Source organism: Anomaloglossus baeobatrachus, chromosome 3 (genome assembly GCF_048569485.1).
Source record: "Anomaloglossus baeobatrachus isolate aAnoBae1 chromosome 3, aAnoBae1.hap1, whole genome shotgun sequence".
NCBI classification, from domain to species: domain Eukaryota; kingdom Metazoa; phylum Chordata; class Amphibia; order Anura; family Aromobatidae; genus Anomaloglossus; species Anomaloglossus baeobatrachus.
Window position 1 is genome coordinate 464246017 of NC_134355.1, and position 7915 is coordinate 464253931.

The 7915-nt window shown below is 51.2% G+C and overlaps 1 protein-coding gene across 1 annotated transcript in view; it reads right to left on the reverse strand.

The window, feature by feature from the left end:
* The window catches only part of SENP5 (SUMO specific peptidase 5), a 40368-nt gene extending 37113 nt beyond the window's left edge, over positions 1 to 3255 (reverse strand). Inside the window, exon 1 of the mRNA XM_075340554.1 lies at positions 2959 to 3255. The gene's annotated coding sequence lies outside the window, so the exon portion shown is untranslated. The remainder of the gene's footprint in view (positions 1 to 2958) is intronic.
* Between the last annotated feature and the right edge of the window lie 4660 nt (positions 3256 to 7915).

Here is a 7915-nt window from a genome sequence, read left to right on the forward strand (position 1 = left end):
AAAAAACACTTTAGAATTCTTACCTAATGCTCGCTGGGGTGGAGTTGGGTCATATGGGCGTCTCCGTTGTCCAGTGTTGGCGCCACCACTTTCAGCCATCTTCGTCCTCCTTCTGAAACCTGTGTGCATTACGCATCCTACGTCATACACACTTGACGGTCCTGCACAGGCGCACTACAATACTTTGATCTGCACTGCTCAGGGCAGATCAAAGTGCGCCTGCGCAGAACCTCAATGCCGGCGAGTGTGGATGACTTATAATGCGCCAGGCACCCCGGCTACAGAAAAAGGATGACAAAGATGGCCGAAAGAGGAGGCGCCGGCACCGGACAACGGAGACGCCCATCTGACTAGAATCCACTGCAGCACGACTGTTAGGTAAGTATTATAAAATGATTTTTATGTTCTCACAGCGGCCTGGGCTCTTATATACAGCATGTTAGACTGCTGTATATAAGAGCCCAGTGGTGGTGGCTGCAGGTTATAGGCCGAAAAAGTGGTAACAGGTTCCCTTTAACGAGCAGCCAGACACTCTGATGGATGCAACTTGAGCACCCGAGCATAATGGGAGTCAATGGGTAAATATTCCGGAAAAATGCTTGAGTACCCCCATTAGCTTCCTTTATATTCTGTACACGAGTCGAGCCCATCCAACTGCTGGTTACGAGTACAGAGCACCCAAGCCTGGTAGTGCTCACACATCATTAGTAATAATGCCATATAAAGTAGTAATTGCCAATGTGTTCCATTACAAAGTAGTAATTCTATGAATACCCCCTTAAAAAGCAATAATGCCACAAGTGCCTTCTTTAAAGTTAATGTCCTGAATGAACTCTTATAAAGTAATAATAAACTCCCCAAGTAAGAACTTAAAAGGTAGTAATGACCTAAGTGCCAATTATAAACTAATGTCCCGTCACTGCACTCTTAACAAGTAAGGCTGCTTTCACACATCCGGTTTTTGCAGTGCGGCTAAATCCGACTCTAAAACCTATGCAACGGATACGGCGAAAAAAACGCATCCTTTGCATAAGTTTTTACATGCAGCCCGTCCGTTTTTTGCCGGTTGCGGCACACTACTGAGCATGCGCAGTGCAAAAAAAACGCATGCGGCGGCCGGATGCATTTTTTGCTGCATCACGCCGCATCCGGTGTCCATAGGCATGCATTGGAAAAAGCGGCGCGATGCGTTTTTTTTCGCCGGACAAAAAACGTACCAGGCAACGCTCCATCCGGCCACCGCATGGGCTAAATATGCCGCATCTGGCAAAAAACGGACCGAACGCAAGGCCATGCCGCACAATCCGGCACTAATGAAAGTCTATGCGGAAAAAACGCAACCGGCAGCAATAAAAAAACGGTTGCGTTTTTTCTGCAAAGAGCCGGGTTGTGACACACAGCAAAAACCGGATGTGTGAAAGCAGCCTAATAATGCCACAATGTATGTCCTTACAGTTCAAAGTGGCACTTGAGCAGTGAGCCACATGTCGGGGACCCCTGCTTTACATACATTACATTAATCTGCATCTCTGGCCATAACATAGGGAGCGTAAAGACAAATATAGACAGGGCTGGCAACAACACGCAATGCCACAGCAGTATCTAAGGGGCTAGAAATAGGGTATTGTGGGGGGTTGTCATAGCAGCCAGGAGCCTACCGAAGACTCGTCTGCCATGTTAGTACACCTTTAACACCTGGCCTGTGGTTGGGCTTCATAGGAGAAAGGTCATGTTATCATTTACAATAATCACTGAATTGTAGTTTACTGTACAAGTAATAGAGGACTCAAGGCCCCCAGGAAAAGTAATAAAAAAAATAAATACTAATGAAAAAAAATATAAATATATAAGTTGCTTGACTTTATTTTTTGTGTTCTAGGAAACAGGAAGTAAATTAACACATTTGGTATTGCAGCTTGGGTAAGTGTCTGATCTAATAACATATGAATACTTATCCCATATTATGAACAGCAGAATTGCTGCTTGTTAGCCACTTCGCCGCACAAAAAAATGAATAAAAAAAAAAAAAAAATCAGAAAGTCATAACCTCAAAATAGTGCCAGTAAGAATAGCTTGTAATGTAAGAAACAAGCTTAAGTACTGCTCTGTGGATAGAAAAATAAATGATGAGGGGCCCCTGGGACTGTTACCCAAGGGCCCGTGTAAGCCTGAATACACAATGTAAAGCTTCTTTAATTAGAAAGTCAAATTGGTAGAAGAATGTCTGAGACCAGCACATCAGTATTTGCATATTTAAAAGTGTAACCCATAGCAACAAGAGGAAATAAACTTACTGTGGGCACCAGCCGACCCCAGTGCCCACCCTGAAGGTCCCACAGACAATTGTTGTAAACATTAGCCGACCCCCCCCCCCCCAGTGCCCACCCTGCACATCCCCCAGACACACTTGCTGTAAACATTAGCCGACCCCCAGTGCCCACCCTGCACATCCCCCAGACACACTTGCTGTAAACATTAGCCGACCACCAGTGCCCACCCTGCAGGTCCCCTCGACACACTTGCTGTAAACACCAGCCGACCCCCAGTGCCAACCCTGCACGTCCCCCAGACACACTTGCTGCAAACACCAACCGACCCCCAGTGCCCACCCTGCAGGTCCCCCAGACACACTTGCTGTAAACATTAGCCGACCCCCAGTGCCCACCCTGCACGTCCCCCAGACACTTGCTGCAAACACCAACCGACCCCCAGTGCCCACCCTGCAGGTCCCCTAGACACACTTGTAAACAGCAGCCGACGCCAAGTGCCCACCCTGCAGGTCCCCCAGACACACTTGCTGTAAACATTAGCCGACCCCCAGTGCCCACCCTGCAGGTCCCCCAGACACACTTGCTGTAAACACCAGCCGACCCCCAGTGCCCACCCTGCAGGTCCTGGACACTACTGTGGGCACTAGCCGACCCCCAGTGCAGGTCCCCGGGACACACATGCATTTACCTCGGCAGAGCAGGCCATGTGGCGGACCCCCCTCACATCCATGATAGCACACATGGAAGTACACGGGCAACAGCGAGGAAGCCACTGAGCGCTACCGCCAGTGCGAGCGTCCTATGACGGGGGCCGTACACGGAGCCGGTACGTATCACACACCGCCTCTGCTGTGCCCGCACCGGCTCTACAGGAGGGGACGCCCGGTGCACTCCGCACACAACTGCTCGGATCCTCCGGCTTCCTCCTGGCCAAACACAGTACGACGCCTTCTGTACGGAGCATCACAAGGGACAAACAACCAGCAGAGTGCGAACCCCAGCCAGGGAGGAGCACGTGACCGCCTGAGCACTGGCCTGGGGCTGCCCCGAGTTCTGGGGGAGGGCACAACGAACCAGAGCTCGTAGTCTTCTACTGAGAAATTAAGGTCAAAGTCTAATAAGAAGAGGACGGTAGTGGCTTATACATTCGGTATTCTTATCTCACCCATTCGTGAGATGAGAACACCTATCTATATGCCCCAGCAAAAAGTGGCCAGGATTACGGAAATAACCGAGCGGTAACGCTACGCTGTTTACGTAATTCCGATAGAAGTGAATGCGAGCTACGGAAAACACGTACCCCAGCAATTTGCGCTATTGTCGTAAATCAAGAGTTACGGAAATAGCCGAGCGTTTGTGCTACGATGTTTCCGTAACTTCTTTGGAACTAAACGTAGGTTACGGAAAAAAACGAGCAGGCTGTGCTCCGCCATTTTCAACACTGCTATACAGGGGAGTACGTGTTTCGGAAATAAAATATTACGCTTTATTCCGTAAATTCAAATCCTGAGAGCTACGGAAACAGCGTAGCACAAACGCTCGTTTTTTTCTGTAACTCTTGGACTACGGAAGAAGCGTAGATCGCTGCGCTACGTGTTTTCCGGAACACCACTTTACTTCTATTGGAGTTACGTAACCAGCGTATCGTAGGCTATTCCCGTAAGGCCGTGCTCGCGGGTTATTCCTGTAGCAACGGTGAATGGCAGCAGTGTAGGGAGGCGACCACCCCTGGCTCCTCTCACTGTCTATCGCCCCCTGTGCGATCAGATCGCGAGAGGTTTAACCCTGTGGCAGCGTGGAGTAACGATCGTCAGGTGGCTGTTTTGGAATTTTACCAAACTATTTTCGGCATTTAAACTGCGTGTGCCCCACATTCCAGCTTGGTAGGGTGAGCGATCACTCTGGGTGGAAACCGTTCACCTGGTCATAATATCATCACTATGGTAACCGGTGTATATGCAATCACACGGTTCTCAAGCAACCCACGAGCTTCTGTTTGTGTGTCAGTACCAGGCTCTGCCTCTAGGCCGCCCCGTGACACATTAGTGTGCTGTGTGTCAGTACCAGGCTCTGCCTCTAGGCCGCCCCGTGACACATTAGTGTGCTGTGTGTCAGTACCAGGCTCTGCCTCTAGGCCGCCCCGTGACACATTAGTGTGTTGTGTGTCAGTACCAGGCTCTGTCTCTAGGCCGCCCTGTGACACATTAGTGTATGTGTTGTGTGTCAGTACCAGGCTCTGCCTCTAGGCCGCCCCGTGACACATTAGTGTGTTGTGTGTCAGTACCAGGCTCTGTCTCTAGGCCGCCCTGTGACACATTAGTGTATGTGTTGTGTGTCAGTACCAGGCTCTGCCTCTAGGCCGCCCGTGACACATTAGTTTGTGTTTTGTGTGTCAGTACCAGGCTCTGCCTCTAGGCCGCCCCGTGATATATTAGTGTGTTGTGTGTCAGTACTGGGCTCTGCCTCTAGGCCGCCCTGTGACATATTAGTGTGTTGTGTGTCAGTACCAGGCTCTGCCTCTAGGCCGCCCCGTGACACATTAGTTTGTCTTTTGTGTGTCAGTACCAGGCTCTGCCTCTAGGCCGCCCTGTGACACATTAGTTTGTGTTTTGTGTGTCAGTACCAGGCTCTGCCTCTAGGCCGCCCCGTGATATATTAGTGTGTTGTGTGTCAGTACTGGGCTCTGCCTCTAGGCCGCCCTGTGACACATTAGTGTGTTGTGTGTCAGTACCAGGCTCTGTCTCTAGGCCGCCCTGTGACACATTAGTGTATGTGTTGTGTGTCAGTACCAGGCTCTGCCTCTAGGCCGCTCCGTGATATATTAGTGTGTTGTGTGTCAGTACCAGGCTCTGCCTCTAGGCCGCCCTGTGACATATTAGTGTGTTGTGTGTCAGTACCAGGCTCTGCCTCTAGGCCGCCCCGTGACACATTAGTTTGTCTTTTGTGTGTCAGTACCAGGCTCTGCCTCTAGGCCGCCCCGTGACACATTAGTTTGTGTTTTGTGTGTCAGTACCAGGCTCTGCCTCTAGGCCCGCCCCGTGATATATTAGTGTGTTGTGTGTCAGTACTGGGCTCTGCCTCTAGGCCGCCCTGTGACACATTAGTGTGTTGTGTGTCAGTACCAGGCTCTGCCTCTAGGCCGCCCCGTGATATATTAGTGTGTTGTGTGTCAGTACTGGGCTCTGCCTCTAGGCCGCCCTGTGACATATTAGTGTGTTGTGTGTCAGTACCAGGCTCTGTCTCTAGGCCGCCCTGTGACACATTAGTGTATGTGTTGTGTGTCAGTACCAGGCTCTGCCTCTAGGCCGCTCCGTGATATATTAGTGTGTTGTGTGTCAGTACCAGGCTCTGTCTCTAGGCCGCCCTGTGACACATTAGTGTATGTGTTGTGTGTCAGTACCAGGCTCTGCCTCTAGGCCGCTCCGTGATATATTAGTGTGTTGTGTGTCAGTACCAGGCTCTGTCTCTAGGCCGCCCTGTGACACATTAGTGTGTTGTGTGTCAGTACCAGGCTCTGTCTCTAGGCCGCCCTGTGACACATTAGTGTATGTGTTGTGTGTCAGTACCAGGCTCTGCCTCTAGGCCGCCCTGTGACATATTAGTGTGTTGTGTGTCAGTACCAGGCTCTGCCTCTAGGCCGCCCCGTGACACATTAGTTTGTCTTTTGTGTGTCAGTACCAGGCTCTGCCTCTAGGCCGCCCTGTGACACATTAGTGTGTTGTGTGTCAGTACCAGGCTCTGTCTCTAGGCCGCCCTGTGACACATTAGTGTATGTGTTGTGTGTCAGTACCAGGCTCTGCCTCTAGGCCGCCCTGTGACATATTAGTGTGTTGTGTGTCAGTACCAGGCTCTGCCTCTAGGCCGCCCCGTGACACATTAGTTTGTCTTTTGTGTGTCAGTACCAGGCTCTGCCTCTAGGCCGCCCCGTGACACATTAGTTTGTGTTTTGTGTGTCAGTACCAGGCTCTGCCTCTAGGCCGCCCCGTGATATATTAGTGTGTTGTGTGTCAGTACTGGGCTCTGCCTCTAGGCCGCCCTGTGACATATTAGTGTGTTGTGTGTCAGTACCAGGCTCTGCCTCTAGGCCGCTCCGTGATATATTAGTGTGTTGTGTGTCAGTACCAGGCTCTGTCTCTAGGCCGCCCTGTGACACATTAGTGTATGTGTTGTGTGTCAGTACCAGGCTCTGCCTCTAGGCCGCCCTGTGACATATTAGTGTGTTGTGTGTCAGTACCAGGCTCTGCCTCTAGGCCGCCCCGTGATATATTAGTGTGTTGTGTGTCAGTACCAGGCTCTGCCTCTAGGCCGCTCCGTGACACATTAGTGTGCTGTGTGCCAGTACCAGGCTCTGCCTCTAGGCCGCCCCGTGACACATTAGTGTGCTGTGTGTCAGTACCAGGCTCTGCCTCTAGGCCGCCCCGTGACACATTAGTGTGTTGTGTGTCAGTACCAGGCTCTGCCTCTAGGCCGCCCTGTGACACATTAGTGTATGTGTTGTGTGTCAGTACCAGGCTCTGCCTCTAGGCCGCTCCGTGATATATTAGTGTGTTGTGTGTCAGTACCAGGCTCTGTCTCTAGGCCGCCCTGTGACACATTAGTGTATGTGTTGTGTGTCAGTACCAGGCTCTGCCTCTAGGCCGCCCTGTGACATATTAGTGTGTTGTGTGTCAGTACCAGGCTCTGCCTCTAGGCCGCCCCGTGACACATTAGTTTGTCTTTTGTGTGTCAGTACCAGGCTCTGCCTCTAGGCCGCCCGTGACACATTAGTTTGTGTTTTGTGTGTCAGTACCAGGCTCTGCCTCTAGGCCGCCCCGTGATATATTAGTTTGTCTTTTGTGTGTCAGTACCAGGCTCTGCCTCTAGGCCGCCCGTGACACATTAGTTTGTGTTTTGTGTGTCAGTACCAGGCTCTGCCTCTAGGCCGCCCCGTGATATATTAGTGTGTTGTGTGTCAGTACCAGGCTCTGCCTCTAGGCCGCCCCGTGATATATTAGTGTGTTGTGTGTCAGTACTGGGCTCTGCCTCTAGGCCGCCCCGTGATATATTAGTTTGTCTTTTGTGTGTCAGTACCAGGCTCTGCCTCTAGGCCGCCCGTGACACATTAGTTTGTGTTTTGTGTGTCAGTACCAGGCTCTGCCTCTAGGCCGCCCCGTGATATATTAGTGTGTTGTGTGTCAGTACCAGGCTCTGCCTCTAGGCCGCCCCGTGATATATTAGTGTGTTGTGTGTCAGTACTGGGCTCTGCCTCTAGGCCGCCCTGTGACACATTAGTGTGTTGTGTGTCAGTACCAGGCTCTGCCTCTAGGCCGCCCTGTGACATATTAGTGTGTTGTGTGTCAGTACCAGGCTCTGTCTCTAGGCCGCCCTGTGACACATTAGTGTATGTGTTGTGTGTCAGTACCAGGCTCTGCCTCTAGGCCGCTCCGTGATATATTAGTGTGTTGTGTGTCAGTACCAGGCTCTGTCTCTAGGCCGCCCTGTGACACATTAGTGTATGTGTTGTGTGTCAGTACCAGGCTCTGCCTCTAGGCCGCTCCGTGATATATTAGTGTGTTGTGTGTCAGTACCAGGCTCTGTCTCTAGGCCGCCCTGTGACACATTAGTGTATGTGTTGTGTGTCAGTACGAGGCTCTGCCTCTAGGCCG